A 19,945-nucleotide genomic window follows, 5' to 3' on the forward strand; every position below is an offset into this window, starting at 1 on the left:
CCGCGTGTATATACCTGTATAATAATGCATAATAATATTCGCCCCCACCGCGGGTCAGCTGCACAACGGCCACTGTGCAATACTATTGGTAGTAAGGCACGCCGAAAAAACAACAACAAACCGGCTAAGGCCGTTCACTCTCCGCGTCGGAAAAAACCGAGTCTTCGCAACAATCAATGCCATTCGTCTGCTGGCGCGGCGGCGGCGGTGGACAAACCGTGTTGCAGGCTACCGTGGCGGCGACGCTCGTGTTCCCGGAAACCGTCAAGGCTCTCGTCGGGTAAAACGGCCACGGTTGTTTCTCAAACAGACCGGTAAACCGGATCTATGTTCTGTGATGCAAATCTATTGTTTTCTCCGGATCTTAATAGTCATCATCGACTGCCCTATGACGTTATTAGATGGGTAACTAATGCACATAATAATGTATATGTACATATCTACCGTATTACCTATTCGTAGTTCGTACTCTATTGCACATTTGCAAGCGCCAAGTCTTATCCGATTTTAAAACCATCGGATTATGTATACTTAATACTGTTACTCAACGCGTAATCTAGTGGATTTCTTTCTCGTACTCATGAATCGAAAATCTCTGATGTAATAGAAAGTCCGCGACTATTATACGTCTTCAGCTGCAGTGCGATGTGCCGATGCACTGCCGCTTGCAGTATGACACTATATTATAGTATGTAATAATAATTATACCTAATAACAATCAAATAATCACCTATTATAGGTACCAGACGCGTGATTCATTTATCTTAATACACTCGTAGCTTCAAAAACTATTAACGTTGTTTGCATAACTTAAAGTAGACGAAAAGGCAAATTTTTTGAAAAAAATCATATTTTTACTATTTTTATCGTTGTCATTTTGTAAGTTTTTACTTTTTTGAATGACAACATGTATTTTTAATTTCATATCTCGAAGCAGAATATTATTTGTAGTATATCCAATTTCTATGTATAAAAATTAAATTTTGGACAATTATAGTTATTAGTATTTATAAAGTTTAGATGACTGGATCAACGTTATTTAGTGATGTATACCATATACCAATATACTCCAATCAGTTGCATTGCATGTTTATTGAAAAAATTTAAAGATTGCACTTGGATGGACGAATACTATTTGGAATAGTTCTTGGGTGCATTAATCTATATTTTTTGTATCCCATCGTGTGTATTTTTCAGACTTATTCGAAGTCAGTTAAAAGTTAAAACGTATGTAGGCTATACAAATACTGAGATATCTAAATATCTTGGATACCTTTTGTGACCTGTTAATTTTTTTCTCGTGATTATATAAAAAAAAAATTGGTATTAAGGAAATTAAAAAAGGGCTCTACGGCTGAAGTATATAACTTGAGTATAGACATTTAATCTAAACTTGATTTTGAGTACCATTGTCATCAAAATTGTCACGATAATATAGTTCAGCTAAGACAAACGTATTTTAATTAACGCGATTATTCATTATAATAAGATTTTAATACTTTAAAATATTTTCAGCATTTATTTTCCATTAAAATATTTATAATTATTATTGTTTTACCCCAAACTTGAATACGCTTTGTTACATAAGTATATCACGGTCGAGTGTAAGTAGGTTGACATAATCCGGATCTCGGTATATTGTCATAATATGACACAAATAAAAAATTAGTCATAAACAAAATTGTTTATTTTATTTTACTTAAAAAAAATTTAAGATTGCACACAGGTATTTCGACAGACGACACGACTGTAATTTTACTGCAACAGATAACCTAAAGGTATCATATAATGCTGGTCGTTCTTTTGTGTTAGAGCAAAGAACATAATATGGATCGATAAAATAATTTTATAGCCATGTTTCAGACTTATTTTGGTAAAACGTGCCGATAATTTGAAACTTTAATTGTGTAATTTAATACCTAATGACATATTAACCAAGTATGCAATATTGTGGTGACAAAAAAAAGTGTTTTTCAATGTGTCACTAGTCTTCGACATTTTGATGTTATGTGAATTATTTAAAATAGAACAAAACTTAATATAAATTTGTAACACCTGTATGGTCTATGATTTAACGGACGTAATACACAACCTGCTCGCTACGTGTACAAAATTTAGAAATGTACGAGTATTATGTATTGTATTGCATCAATTGTATGGTGACTCATATAATATTTTATACATAGCCAAAATACAACTTTTTTAATAATAAATACTATTATATGTCTTATGACTAAATTGTTTGGTACATTTTTATTATTATTTTGTATGGTACTTATAAAGAATATTTACTAAATATTTTTGTGTCAGAAGCGTACACCAAAATGATCATAATATAGATAGGTACATTATCCTCTGGTAAATAAAAGTACAATTCATTTTAGCTTTTATCATTTAAAGTTTTAAAACTTCTAAAATAAAATAACTAATAAGTTATTCTTACTATAGGTATTTATAGATTAATTACCCTATCTTTTAGGGAGTTCAAAATTAATTTCTCGCCACTTACTTGGTAAAATAGTAATTTTAGATGACGGACGTACGTAGTTGTATTTTATTCAGTTGGTGGCTCTTGTTCATATAACATAGGCTACAGGTTATCATTTTTAATTATTTTTTAATAAATCTTGAAAACTGTTATTTTTTAAGACAGCGTTAATTCAGAATGAATAATAATAATAATAATATTTTCAGACATTTAAATTTTATAATATTTTTAATTAAAAACCACATTTATTGATATACGTTGTTTTTTCATGAAATTATAATAATATATTATAATAATATAATATTACCTACCTATTTAGTATGTTTTTAGTTTAAATTGGAAAAAATATTTCGAAAATGTTTGTAGATAAAATATGTTGTTAAGTTGTTTAAATGTTCAGTGTTCACTTGCATAATATATTATAGTACATAATATAATAACAAATAATATTTTTAAAACTTTATTTTATAGCCATTAGACTTATATCCTTATTACTCATTTTCAATATTGCATTGTATATTTGCATGTTTATTACACACTATTCGTTTATGAAAGAATAATGCTTATAATAAAACTATAATTTCAAAAATATATTTGTCACAAATATTATATATGAATTAATATAACTGTATATATAATTATATCGTTGGGGACTTACATGCATACGCCGTCATGTAGATTGTATCAATATACATATTATATATTACATTAAAACACTTGTGCCAGTAAAACTATCCTACGTAAAAATTCGAGCTGAGAGAAAAGGTTCAGTAAGTTGTATAAGTAATAGTCGTATAATATATTGCGACGAGTATCTCCTACGTAAAAAAAAGGTGAAATTTACTTATTGTTCTTTTACTAATTATTAACGTCTGTCCGTGCTAATAGATTATGATATGAAAAATTTTTTTTTTATAAACACTAAATATTATTGATTTTGAAAATATAATATGATCATTGATTATTTTATAAAATTACAATTTATACAGGTATACCTACCACTAGTTGCAGAGTAATTCGGGTATGTATTTCGAGTAGCTTCGTTTAAATAAAAATAAAAATAACCAATTAACATGAGGTTATTAATGGGTATGATTATTAATTATGTAGGTGCCTAATGTTGTGGATGGTTTTTTGGCTTTATCGATATTTGCAATCGTACTATTGCCAAACGCCTAATATCGATTATTTGTTAGTAAAACCGCATGTTATTAACCGTATGTCCATATGTATATTTGTATATTACGCAGAAGAAGAAAATGATGCGAGTGGGCTTACACTAAATTTGAAAGTTAGAATAATATTCATCATTGTTACTTTCGAATAACTTTTTTGAGCGAAGGTGTTCATTTGCAAAAAAAAAAAAATTAAGTATAAATTAGTGTCGAGCGAAAAAAATAATACCTACATAAATCCTATCGTTGTTACTCGTTAAAACGTAGTTGGACTACTGTAGGTAAAGTAGAGAGCTTTATATTTTTGAGAAAATATTTCACGTAACATCTCACATACTTACCGATATAATAGTAGTAACCATATATAGGTAACCACCTACCTAATATATTATAATATAAATGATGTTTGATTATATACATTGAGAAAAATTAATAATATCATTGATACTATATATTTTTATAGGTTTACTTCATGAAGGAAAAGTCAAGGAGCGTGTCACATAGAAGGACGGAATGATGATGATAATAATAATATGTCAAATAGGTATTATAATTATATAGTACCAATTTATATTGTATAACAAACTGTCGACTCTGTGCTGTAGTTATTGGTGGTTAAATGTCCATAATGTTATATATTATATATAGCTAAATACTCATATGTTCTCATTAGTGATAACTGTATGTATTCACTTTAACTTGTATGTCTTTTTTTTTAGGTCAGTTGCTCATGACTTTAAAGGATTACTAACATATTTTAACAGTTGCTTCTTAATTTTCACGCTGGCGCCGATCACTGAACGGATATAGTATATTTAAATGTTAAAAATGCTGAATAATTAATAATAATAAAAGAAAACAGTGCATTAAAAACTGCCGCCTCCTTCGACATAACAATTTCCCGCAGGTAAGCCAATTTAGAATTATATACGGGTTGTCTCGTAACTAATTTTAACAACTAATTTTTTCTAAATTTTGAATTTTTTTAAATCATGTTTTACGTATCTAACGATCGCGTTTATTAATTTCTATCTCTGCACTTTAAACCACGTTATGCAATATAAGATATCAGTAATTAATGAAAAATTCATAACTCCGTAGGAATAGATATAGAAACAAATCGATTTAAAATGTTTTTTTTCTAGGGACTAAATTATAAAAATCGTCAATATGCACACATAGATAAAAACGTTAGTATTATTAGTTATTACACAAAAAAAAAATTATTATTATACATAGGTACCTACAACCCCGTTAGGCAAGCACATAACGCCGTGTGTGGAGTGATGTAACACAATCGTTTGTATTTTAGTACAAATGTAATTTTTTTCCCGTTGAATAAAACGCAGTTTAAGTATTTATACATATACATTTTACGTACATGTATTTATACGTGCACAATTTTCTGTAGAGATAAGTACTTGCTGTACGAGTGTGGTAGTTTAGGTATAGTATTTAAACCTATATATATATAGTTACGCAGGATACGGCTTGCATTATAATATATAGATCGTTTTACACAATTGCGATTGAAAAGTGTAATGGCCGTGGATTAAGAAACGTATAATATACAATTCGTCCGTCACAATACAGTTTAGCTGAGATTTAAACGGATTTCTCAACGACAAATTTCGTCGACATAATTCGCACTGTGCCACTGTCAGTATATAGGTAATAACTCAAGCATTTTCGATTTTGAGTTATTCACGAAAACTTATTGTAAAAATAATTACTTTAGTTTGTTATATCGTGTATTGGTACAATTGCATAAGTTATAGACACTAGATACATAATATAGTACCTATATAAAAAAGAGATATACTCGATCTGTGTGTAGCGTAATTATTCTGCAGAACTCATGCAGTACAGTAAAAATGCATATTGCACCTAAAGATAATTTTCATTCGTTGTTGAATTATAAAGTTTTAGTGTATGATATTATATTTATTGTTCATGTGATCATGAAATCACCATGCTGCCTGTGATATGAAATCAGATTAATACAAATTAAATAAATATTGTTATTACTTGTTATTACAAGGAAATTATTTTTAAATATTACCATACCACTCCTCATATTAAATCTATGATACCAAATATTCTTTATAGATACATTTCACTTTTGTGTAGCGAAATTTGAATACATTTTAATATGTATGAATAAGAGTAAAATTATATTAATGGATGATATTGTTGCCATAAATGTGAAAAAGAATAATCTGAAATCTGATTATCTGAGAAAACTGATTTTAGCCAATCCAAATATAAAACCATTGACTTACGTATAAGCTATAATGAACTTCATCAATATTTCATTCTGTTAAAAAAGCATAATTTTAAAATGAACTTACAAAAATATCAGAATAAAAAAAGATAGATCTACATTGTTTTATTTAAATTTAATTCAAACGCACTCTACATATCATGATTTTTATGAAAAACTATCAACAGAAATTAATTAATCAGTATGTGAACTAAAAAATTAAAATTGTTCATTTTTCATAAAAAAAATAACACCCTATGGTTTATTATAAAGCAAGTACCTAATAAAAAAAAATTTTAATAAGTATTTTAATGCTACTTATAGATAAAATGTTGTCAAGGCACATTTTTTTTTAATGTTATATTATTGTTTTCTTTATCTTTATGAATAAACTAAAAAGGTCTCCAACAGTTGGGAAATTTGTTTATAATTACATTAACACTAATTATATACTCAACTTAACTATGGCAGCATTACAATGGGTAAATATACACTTTGTATAACAATATTATCTAAATATTTACCATTATAACACATAATATCTACAAATAGTTTATGTTATTTGTTTTTTAATTAACAATATGGGAAATGATTTGTCATTTAAAACTATTTATGATTTGTAATTAGTTATCACACATTATACCTATATTATATACTCTACATTCAAATAATTGTAATTTGTTGAAAATTGAAATTAATCAATGTAGTGAGAAATAATTGTTTACCTATTTTATTTTCAATACATGAAACGTTCACCTATATACTTATACTAAACACTGTCTATCTATCAATAATAATGTAATACCAAAATGTTGAACGTTAACATAAAATACTTTTTGTTTTATTATTGTTTTTACATTATCAAACATAGGTACCTAATAAAAATGTAAAAATTCGATTTACTCACATGTTACGTTTCTGAGTTACTACACGAATGTACTGCGAGTGATTATCTCGGGTTATTCCGGGGTATTCCGTGTATAAAATACGCCTACCGGCCTACCTACGTATTGAAATCATAATGGGTTATAATGTATAATATTGTGTTTAGTATTTTATAATTTATTTTCTTATTGATATTTCCAAACACGGAACAGTCGCGGGCCACTTGGCATTCGACGACCATGTCGGCTCGGGTATATCCCAACATTCCCAACGATCTATGCCTAATCGGATTTTCAGCAATTATTGCATCTCACAGCGGTCCAGGGCTGTATTACAACCGGGGTTTCCCGACGGGCGACCGCCGAGCGTGCCGACCGGCGAGTAGGTCATCGACTCAATGCCACACGCGCGTACTACGACACCGAGGAGCTAGCTGGCAATGATGCAACCCGTTCTTGGTATAATATTTTACAGCGTTATAATATTATAATATTATTATATGGTGTACCTTTTGTACAATCGTTTATGCTGGGAATAACCACGTGTGTGATGTCCTAAATACTAGTTTCTAAGATTTGTTACACTCGACAACGATCGACCAATTACACGATCAATCACATTACATTATTATAATTTATCATGATAAAATATTCGTATTTGTTATTATATATAAATATAGGGGGATATTCTTTTATTATGAAACAGGTGACACACGAAATTTTTAAATAATGTTCACAATATTCCATGTATCATATAGGTACTCGCAATCTTGCATAGTACAGCGCCCAAGAAATCCACAATTTTTTTAAAATCCACAATCACTCAATGAACTGAATGAATTGAGAAACAAATTTGAATTATTTAAAACTCAATAGGTACTCCGCAAAATCTAGATAGAATTAATTTTAAATTATAAAATATCTTATACATAATATGTAAAATATAACATTACGTCTTTATACTTATAATACTGCTAATTATGGTTAATTACTGTATTTACTAATTGGTAATTAGTAATTAGTAATTACCAATATAGTATCACATGTAAATTGTAATCATCAGTAGCTTAAATTGAAACAATATTCGGTCCGTTTTTTGTTATAAGTACTAAATTTAAATTTAATATTCCCCGCGGTCCCACGACCTCAAGGCTCACAAAAATACTGTAAGTATTATGTTGTATCTTAATCGATTACTGTTAATCAAATGGTTGTACAATTATAGTAAATTCAATTTTGAGTCATGACTAAATATATTGCGTTGTGGATTTTATTTATTTTTCTAAATTAATATATTTGCGTATGTATTACCATTGAGTACGTATATAGATAATGATTTTAAAATAATAATTCCTGGCTGCACTAAACATTTAATGAATCAGTAGTAAGGTTTTAATCCCCTAAATAAGGTTCAGTACCTAGTCCACGATTGGTCTATTAAATTTTAGCAAACCATTAAGTTTAAACATTTTTTGTATGCAACACGACATTAGACTAATTTTTAGAAATAGACAGGTATTTAACATTTTAAATTTTTTTGTAAATAAATGTTGTAGCACCTCGATTAAAAACGTTGACAATAATGCAAGGTTCCTCGTGATAGCTGTACTAATACTCAGAGCGATTAAAAAATATCGGAAATACTTAGACACAATTTGCTTATAAGCGTTTGAAGTTCAAATTTTGGAGAATTTTAAGTTGTTATCAATAAGTAAATTGGGAATAATATACTCTTTATATATTTTCAAATTGAGTGTAAGAAAGATATTCTTCTTTGGATATTTTGAATAATATGCATTTAAAAATCTATCACAGTTATATTTATATTTGTTTATAGACGGCTTAGAAACCTTTTTGGGAATAGAGAGTCCCCCTGGTTTCCACCAATTTAGTTATTAAAGTATTAAAAACAAACAATAAATACCATGCTGTTAAATAATATACAGAAAGGTTATAGATTTACTATAAATATATTTAAATATTTATTATTTGTTTATTATCATTTAAGATTCAGCAGCTAAATAATAATTTGGCTTGTGTTTTGGCTTGGTTTGTACAATATATCTAATATTGTACAATCGTGGTATTTAATATTAAAGCATGTATATACAGTAAACATAGTAAACAGCCATATAGGTAGTATAATATATTATATTCAATGGTAGATACTATATGTCTATTTATATACGAAAATATGTTTAATATTTAATACCCGACTTAAAACTATTCATTGTTTTACAATCTTCTGATAATACAATGAATGAATTCCATTCAACACGAAGTAGCAACAAACATAAATGTATTCATAAAATCAATCTGCATTAGTGTATTACATTTCACTTTATACTTTATTTATAATAGTATTGTCATGTTTAGATAATTCACTTAACTTCCGTTTGTGTTATTATTGTGACAAGAAAAGTATTTTAAAAAAATAACATAAAAATTGATATTAAAATTAAAGGTTGGTATAATAAAATAATAAAATATTATTAATTTTAGCGGTTGCCTAATTTTGAACGCTACTTAAGTCAAATATAACAATGGAATTATAGACCGTTGTATGACTTGAAAGAGTTGTATAGTTATATATTGTAATATGAATACTTGATATTATGCTCTATATTTTGATTATAATATATCTACGTTGCGACATAAAAATGAGAATTTACAATACATCAAAACCTATAACTATAATCTACATGTATGTATATGTATTATATAGGTACCTACTCTATTATTGCGGTAAAATTTAAACTATTATAAATATTTATATAATTGTTTTTAATATTTCGTCACATCACAGATACAAATATAATATCATAACATATATCATGTGAAACCACTGCAAATGTAATATAAGTAACTAATTATTATCGATAAAAGTATAAAATAGAAATCAAGATAATTAAATTATGTATATGTCATTGTTATAAGTTATAACGACCAATATAACATTAATGCGTTTTAATCACTTCGTAGATCGTATAACTCACTTTAGATGCATAATAGTACTGTATGTAGCTGATTGATTATAAGTTACAACATGGTGTCAATATAACCTAACCTAACCTAAACATGAATAAAGTGTAAAGTATAATCTATAGGTATAGGTTCGTAAAATGTTAAAAATTATTTAACTATAAGTTTAAACAAATTTTAACAAGTCTAAAAACCAACATTGCACTGTTTTATCTGTGTTTTAATATTTTATTTAATCATATTAATAGTTTTGTACACAAAACTTTGATTGTAGAAACCTTTGTTTAGGAATGTTGAAACATTATATTATGTTATCGTAAAACTTTTTGTTGAAATATTTAAGTATTTACCTAGTTATAAGTTATTGTAGCTACTTACGATTAATTATTTTTTCAATAAGTTTTATTTAAATACAGTACAGACATAATATAGCTTTTAAATATATTATTACATCCTTGTATTTGATCCATAATAATTAATATGTATGCATTAATATAATGACGTTTCAAAAACAAGTATACGCGAGTAAAAAATACAAATGGAAAACAAATTATGCGTATCGAACACGCATGATTAAACCCAACTAGGTATGCGTCCGTAGTTCGTTGCACGGAAACATCTTTAAGCGTGCGTATGAATACGAGATCGTTAATTTTTAATGTTTACTTAATTTCTTGTTTCCGTATACTATAAAGTAACACAATATATGCATAATCGTATAATGCGTATCTTCTAATATATAGTAAATATCGCAATACGAGTTTTAAGTGTTTGAACACATAATCGCACAAATCACGGGAAACTATGAGGGTGAAAACTTAATCTACACTAATATTGCTGAACGTATAAAAAACATATTCACATGCGGATCATATGCAAGATTATTCAAAATCAACATCGAACGCCATAGCCCATAATCATTGACTGTAGTAGTATCTCGGCGGTCATAAAATAAATTGGACGGAAATAATGTCGCTCAGCATTTCAGATAGCATACTATAGGAGTGTGGCTGTATTATATTTTAAGTTATACATGGTTTTCGTAGAAAAAATGTCGATGAAATGTTTATAAATCTTCATGGTAGGTAGTTTATTTTCCGGCCTTGGCGATCATATTTTTATACAATGATTAATTATTTCATATAAATATTTAATACAATATAATATAGAACGCAGCTGTGTGCATGTCGATTTGAACATTATTCTTTATGTAAAGTTACGACTTGAGTTTGTAGAATAACTTGTAAATGACAGCATAGACATTATATTAAACTAGTATAACTGCATGTTTTTTTCCAACGAATATTTAATAAACGCGTTTTGACTATTACGAATATTATAATCAATGGCAATTATAAGAACGTACAACACGGTGTGGGTATATTGCATAAACCCATTAACTCCCGCTGATAGAATACCTACACCTTAATTGTTTTCAGCGATAATTAATAATTAGAACACTTAGAAGTTTTGTAACAATTCAATATCCATGTATACTAAATACTAATACAAGTACGATACTAATATACGACACATTCATTGAATACCCATGACAATATTGCAATGGTCGGATGTCTTGGATTATTCGAAGGAGTGTTGTATAATAATACGATTAGTGCCAAATATAGGTACATTATAGTTCTGGAACTTAATGAATAATTAAAATTATTTTTGATGATATAGTTTTTGAAAAAAAATTACTTTCATCTACGAATTTATTTAAATTGATGACCATGGTGAAAATAGAATTTCACCCATTAATATCGTTTTAATAAAATTTTTTAAAAAGATGATGTTTACCTACCCTGAACCTAGAAGTAATAAAAAACTAAATTAACTTGTTTTATCAGCGCTAAGTAAATATTTTTCTCCATTTTAACTTAGAACTTTTAGAGCTATATAATAATATGTACTTTGATTTCACATAACTATAACTCAAATATATATTTTTCATTGACTTGTCAACCTTTTTTTAAAAATATCTACCAAAAAAATATATTTCAATGATATAACATTTTCTTTAAATTTTTTTGTATTTAATAAAAAAATATTATATTACCTATCAACTTATAAACTAAGAACCATGACGCAGTTATAAATTTATACATTGAAATAATAGTTTAAACAATACACCAAAATCATATTGGCGCAGCCTTGCAGGGTTCAAATTATTTTAATATAAAATTAACACATGATATCTATAAAAATGTTATGATAGGTACCTAATATTTACAAATTCAGTATAAATTTAAAATAAAATACGTAATCCAATACCTGCTAAAGTAAAATTAAATTAAAATTATTCGAATCTAATAATATTATGTATCATAGGTATTGGTATTTCTTATAACTGAATATAATTTTAACAATATTATAAATAAAATAATAATTAAATGACTAAAAAAAATATAATATGTAATCCTGAACTGGAATAAAAAAAAAAAACAATTTAAATTCGATGTATTCATTTTTTATTACTGTGTGTGACGTGTACTTTTATGCATAAAATACAATGTATTTTATTTTTTAAAAATATGGTACATAATTTTAAATAAAAATGATTGCTTCCTAAAATATACATATTTTTTTTTTTTAGAATGATGTATTTAATTATATAATAATTGTATTGCTTGTATTTATATTTAATACCGGTTATCGTCGTATCCATTTTTACAGTAATACTCTGTTGATAATAATAATATGTCTGTGTTCGCATAACATTTATGTAACTATAATTGCCCATATGCTACGCCGTTTTTAGTCACAAAATTTTAAATAAATAAATAGAGATAATATGAACGTTTATTATAATTATGAGATTATTAATATACTTTTCCACAAACTAATATAATAGAATATATTACGTAAAAAATACCCAATACACTAGGTATATTATATTAATAAATATTTCAATAAATACAATAAAAAATTAATTGTTTGGAAAATAATATTATAAACATACAATTAAAAGCTATCATTATTAAATATCACTTTAAAACATATTTTTACTACAAACTATGAGTATATTGGGCACGTTTTTATTATAAAACTAAAACATCATTTTTGCAACATATTTTATTCTCGTAAGTCAAATTATTAACATTTGGTCATTAAAATAAAAATATTTATTTTGCCTTACATAGGTATACCTTTTATAGTAGGTACATCATAACTAGAGCATAAACACTGACAGATATTAATATCATTCATCGTAATATCGTCTTTATTGGAGGTAATATGTTTTTTATTTCCTCCGTAATATTATGTAAGTATGTAACATACCAAATATGATCAATTAATCGTAATATAATATATTAACACCGGAAATATATTCCACACGTCATTTAATATAACTTATGCATTTTTGTAGGTTAAGTAAGTATTCAAGTGACACAATAATTTGCATAAACGTAATGTATATTATGTATATTTTAATTTTAACGCTTTAGTACGAATACTTGTAGCCGTGTTTTTCGACAGGTTCGTAAGAGTGCAAGACGTCGTAACCGGTCAGATATCGTGTAGCCGGTGGAATCACAATTTCGGCTGGAGCGGGTGCCTTAATATATTGATAAGCATATGGATACGGTTTGATTGGAACTTGCACATGAGGGTTTATGTAATATTGACCAGTAACGACCAACACCGCAGTAGTCAACCACAAACATAGCTGAAATGTAAGAATTCATTAATATTCACGAAACGTAAATATAAATACCAGTAGGTGATCAAATATATTATTATCACTTATTATTAAATTTCAGTGCTTAAATCGGGGAAAAAAATAGGAGCGAGAAGCAAAAATTTAAAATCAATTTGCACACTTAAATATTTCAGTTTCTTATTGATTGTAGGATATAGGTAGTTAGAACAGCAAAGCTTAACATTTTTTAAAAAGAAGGGGGCCCCCGTGTTCGCCTTTAATTCAAGTACTGATTATCATAAGTTAAAGTTAAATAAAGTTGAGGGTAATCTGCATTCAATTTTTATCAGCATTTGTAGTTAGAATTTTGAAGTCTTCAAAATCACGAACCTGCTTTTTTTTTAGATAAAAACCTTCCTTACTGAATAATTTTTCAAAACAATATTCTCTTTCATAAAACTATATTGTAAAATTAAACTGTATGTAAATAAAAAATGTATTTTTTTATAAAATCTGCTCCATTCTGAAAATACACAACTAGGTAGCTATTTAATTACATTTCATGCATATTTAATTGATTTGACTATTTGTATGTATTCATTTATTATTAAGCATTTTTAAGCACGTGGTGAAACAGCTCACGAGTCACGTTAGTAGGCACTCGGTTGAACATGACGAAAACGATATTATCAAATAATAGTAGCTTATTGACAATGTGACCATGCAAACGTGAACTATAATAACGTGATGAATTTCCTAGAAAACTTTACTAGAAAATATTCATGAATAACTTTTAGGTACTCGGTTATCCTAGTCGGGTTTTCAATCAATTACCTATATTATAAGGCTATTAAAACTATAAAACTAATTATTTACTCTAAAATATTGTTTTATGTTCAAACTTCAATAATATAATGATAAATGATAAATAGTATTAAAATATATTTTATATTATTTTTTTTAAATATATTTTATCGTGATATTTTTTGAAAACATTAATTCTTTGGTTTTAAAATGTGTCCAATAATATTCACTGGCAAAGTAAATACATAATTAGTAATAATCGTGTTCATATTATGTAGTTGCTAATTTATTAGTATGTTATACTACGTGTTGTTCGTTATCAAAAAATATTTTATCGTATAATTATGAAATCGGATAAAACAAAATTCAAAATAATATTTCACCTATATTTACATTCAATTTTACATTGTTATTTTGTTTTTTATCAATATTATTTTATTTTTAGACTGTTAATATTATTAAAACAAGTAGCAGTAAGTGTATCTGTAATATTTGATCAAAGTTGTATTATAATTGTATTGTATATTGATCTGGACTTATACTTTACTTCAAAAACTAGTATAGTTCGTGGTACGTGAATAATTATGAATTGGCTATTGTGTCGAAGGGCGGGGGGTAGTAACTAGTAACTCACGTGTTATTCATATTCGTAATATATACTAATTTCACCCTTACGTATTAATACAAGCCACCCATTGAAAAGCATACCATGACGTGCAAGACATTTATCGATCGAAGTCGAACGTCGTTAATACGTTAAAGAATTTCTTTTAAATAGATACTATTTGGCATTTGCCCTATTATTTACAGATTTATAAGTCTTATCCTGCAGCTGGAGAGCATGCTTAAAAATTAATTTAAAAAAAATGTATTGTTAGCCACTGACTAATATTTTAACTAGATATCTAAAAATATGTGTTTGACGATATGTGTTTTTTTTATATAGAAACTACTTTACTGGCGATCCTTTACAAAAATATCTATAATGAGCGGTCTTTTTGATAGAGAAGAATATTATTATGTATCGAGTACGGTCACGGTTGTCGTTAGAATTATTTATTTATTAGTGTTATTATTTATTTGATGTGTATCATCATTACTAGCTAGTGTTATTTTTTGCGCTGGAGACAATTATTGTTATAACAATTTTTTATAATATTTGATATAAATTTCTGTTTCTGTATAATTTGATGATTTCATGTTATATGGTGTTATTATCATTGTATTATATTATTATACTAAATTGTGTACTATATATGCTTATATATACCTATATATATATACTTATGTGCTATATATACTTATACGTGTTGTGCTGAATGAGACAAAAATACATAACAGTATAATAGACGATTTTTTAGAAATTACAGTAGAATATAATTTTTTACAATTCACTGGTTTTTATTTTATTATTTTTACTGTTAGAATATGATTTGTATTAATTAGCATAGGTACAATACATTTTATATAAATACGGGTTAGAATTCATTTAACATAAGACACTTATTATTTAAAAAACTAATTACGTATTAGTAAATATTTTTTACATAATTTAAATCATTAAAAAACAAATATTCTTGTAAATAGTTTTTTTTTTATGTATATTGTGTATAAGTACTATAAAAACGAATTTTTGACGAGTATTTAAGAATTATAAGTAGTTTAAGTTTAGATGAGTGGTGTAGACTGAGTGTAGAGGACCAACATTTTGTTTGGAACCCCACTGTGCCTCACCATTTCGCTCAACTAAATGTAAACTACGGATAACTAATAAAATACTAAACTAAAATTCGATTATCATAGCGCTTCAAAAAATATTCTGATTTTAATTAAGGAATTCAAAATACTTATAAATAATTAACTACTTGAGTCCGAAATTTGATTTGTATAGACTAAAATACTCCTATTAATATTTTGCTTCAGAATATGAAATTAAAAATGTAGGTAAATTATCATTCAAAAAGGTGAAATATTAAAAAATATAAATCTTTTTCCAAAAATGGAGTTTAGGAACAACTTAAACTTTGAATAAACTGTAGTGTTTTCTTAAATAATTAGTGTCTTGCGTGAAATGTATCACACTATATGTATTATTATACTATACGAGTGATAGAAAAGTGGACAATAGTAATTTAAATTATAACCATCACACGGACACATAGTTTATTGATGGTATTGATTATAGAGGCAATATTATGACGCAGATTGAATGTGAGTGAATAGTATAATAAAAGTAATAATAGGTATGTATAATAACGATTCTTACCGATAATAAATTAATCATGTTTAAAAGATCGATTTTTCTCTCGACGACTTATCGCGAGTGATTTTTTTATTTTTCGAAGACAGCTACAACAGCACTCGTCGAACAAAATCGTTGAGACGACCTGATGGTTCATTTATAATAACCGCCGATCGGCACTATATATACAGCAGGATAACCATTATAATATCATCTCCCGCCCTAACTGTAAATACCGTCAACACGTCGTGGGTATCGTGTATTATTCGCGGCCATCATCGTATATACTATAATAGAGCAGGTATAGACATTTTATTATATGATTTCGCATTACAATGCGCTGTAGATCTGTATTGTCGTCGGTCGCCCAAAAGACAATATACCTCCCCCAGGCCATGCTATCGAATATTATTGTAATATGCAACTATACGCTGCACGGTGTATATCGAATCGACGATAGATGATATTATAATATTATGTTATGTACGGTAGAAACGCAACGACGACATTGTCCATGTGTACGTATTATTATTTATTATAATTTATTGTAGAGATTCGAATTTGCCGATAAAAACAAATAGAAAATCCAAACGGGATGGCCCTTTCAATCAGATGATGTCTTAGACCTGCAGCGGTTCTCAGATGACGAGTAGTGACTATACGTGAGGTCGAATAGTATACTCATTTTGCTCGATTCAATCTACATTAGACTCTGAGACATTACAAGATCAGTTAAATAAATTTTATACTTGGAGCGTGAATAACTGTCTCGAATTAAACATTGATAAGTGTAACATTATTTCATTTATCCGTTCTAAAAACCCAATTATATTCAATTACAAGCATAATAATGTACAATAAGTCAGAGTAACTGTGATTAAAGACTCAGGAATATATTTTGAATCAGATTTCTCTTTTAAGTTCAATCGTAAAAATTTTTTAAATAAATCCTATAGAATGCTATAGGCTTTATTAATAGGAATACACAAAATTTTAAACAGCCATCAAGCTTAAAAACTTTATATTGCTCGCTCGTACGATCTTCACTAGAATTTGGATCCATAATTTGGTCTCAAAACCTGTATACATACTTGAATGATCTTGAGGTTGTCCAATATAAATTTTTAAAAAGAATGGCTTACGTCTCTAATATGCCTATCTCTAATAATATATTTAAACCCCTTCAGTTATCAGTAGGTCTTGATACGATCGATCTAAGAAGACAACTCTCTGATATATTATTTGTATATGATCTATTAAATGGTTTTATTGATTGTCCGTATCTACTGGCTTTACTAAGTATCAAGGTTCCCACTTTCTTTTCCAGAACCAATGATTTATTTGTCATCCCCTACTATCGCAAAAGTTATGGTGCCGATTCGTTTTTCCCTCACACTCCGTCACTAGCTAATAAAATATCCCCATCAATAGATTTTTTTGATTCTATAGTCGTAATAAATTTAAGTGCAATATATTATTAATATTACGATGTATTAATGATGTTTAAATAGTTATTAATATTTCCATTTAAGTAATTAGTTGTATTTCTGTATTTGTATTTTGTATAGTTCTTTATTATTTTTTCCTTTTTGTTTATTCTAATCAAAATATGTAAGTTTCCGTTTATGTAATTTGTCAATTGTATTATACCTACCTTATATTCAATAATTAAAAAAGTGATTTTTATAAAAGTAATACACTATAAAAAAGTGTTCGTGGCAGGTACAACATGCGAAATTAACAACCAAAATACTTAAAATCGAAATCGTAACTTTTAATAAATATGCAATATTGCCTCTTCCAAGCCACAAGATTCGTCCTCAAAACTTTCGCGTAATATCATACAATATTTTAGGAGACGTATGTCGTCGAACGGTCGAGCGTTCCACTGATTTATAGTTTGTGGTTAAATGTCATTAGAATAATAGAGTTAAATAAGAACCGTTTTTGAAAGTATCTATTGTATTTTATTTGTGGAAGAAATGTTATGATATTTTCATCGAATTAATTATAATTTATAATCGGATATAATATTTTTTATTGTATTGCATTTAATTAAAAACTTCTTCAAGTGACTGGCAATAATTCAACGAGAATATAATGCATTTTTTCCTAGCTAATATATTATTTTAAAAATGGATGCCGTGGATCAACTTGAAAAGCTCTGCGTACGACAGTTTGAGAACTGCTGATTTGGACGTAATAATAATATTATAATACCAACTATATAATAGTATTATTATCATGATATCGACTGCCGTCGCCACTGTCGTCGATTTCGGGCTCGCACGGAGCGAAGATTACGATAATTATTAATTAGCACCTGAGATGATACGGTCTGTCGTCTGCCTTTGTGCGACGACGACGACCCGTCTGGTATGTATTGTTGTTATTTCGCCCTTGAATTTAATATAACATGCGAACGAATCGGAAAAGAATAATGGCGTTATTTTCGTATCCCAAGAATAATGTTTATGTTGCAGGTACGACATATACTGACGATATAATACAATATTCACCGGGGAAAAAATGAAGTTATTGAACTTGACGCCCGTAGCGGCGAGCGTCGGTTGAATGCGGCACGTGGGTTATTTACCTTTTACCCCGCAAAACCATTGAATTTCATATAATATCATATGTATACGCATAGGTAGGATGTGTGTATAGATATTCTGAACCCATTATTTGTACCAAAAGAATACTACCATTAAAATACATGCATCGTATAATAGATTATTGGTTTTTATACTTCGTTATCGGAAAATATTTCACTTCTGTGAAAGTTTATAAAAAAGTTTCAAACGTGTTCGACGTGTTATCCTCATTATATATATATATCAATGTGTGCATCACTAATAACTTTGATTGCAGACCGCCGCAGTTTAAATATGGCACCGAGACACTATGAGGTAGTCAGACGGCGCCCCGGGTCCACTTCCGTTGATTGATTAAAGTTATTAATTATTAGGTAATTAGGTAGTCTAGGTATCTAAGGTATACATAACACAAAACTCAAAATGTCACGCCCTCTCTCCTTCCACAGTCCCACTACCTCCCCAGAAAACGTATTATAATATATTGCGACATTAAGACTGATCGTCGGTCATTATTTTATGTACCCATCTTGTGTTTTGTAATTATTTTTTTTCTAATTTACGAGCCCCCAAAAAATATTCATTACAATCGGCAGTCCACGGAGCACAGTGATGGCACCGTCGGCGATCGTGACGCGATACAAAAAAAAACATTGGGTACAGTCTCGATAATAACCTACAATATACAACCTATAGTGTTGCAACTAGTTAATTAATACTATCCCCTCGATGCGAATAGAATTTCGGAATAATTAAATAATAATAATCTCATCATCGGGCTTATGCACTATCCCCTTTTGAACGCGGTTTGTTTACGACTATATAACACCTACTGCGCGCTATCGATAACATATTATTATATCGAGGTCT

General features: G+C 28.1%; 1 long non-coding RNA gene across 1 annotated transcript; it reads left to right on the plus strand.

The window, feature by feature from the left end:
- The first annotated feature begins 21 nt into the window (after nucleotides 1–21).
- On the plus strand, nucleotides 22–5,193 carry LOC111032395. The gene is made up of 3 exons (XR_002604306.1): nucleotides 22–405; nucleotides 4,127–4,207; nucleotides 4,383–5,193. It is a non-coding gene; the product is annotated as an uncharacterized LOC111032395 (long non-coding RNA).
- The last annotated feature ends 14,752 nt before the right edge of the window (nucleotides 5,194–19,945 follow it).

This window comes from Myzus persicae, unplaced genomic scaffold, assembly GCF_001856785.1.
Source record: "Myzus persicae strain clone G006 unplaced genomic scaffold, MPER_G0061.0, whole genome shotgun sequence".
Taxonomy (NCBI): domain Eukaryota; kingdom Metazoa; phylum Arthropoda; class Insecta; order Hemiptera; family Aphididae; genus Myzus; species Myzus persicae.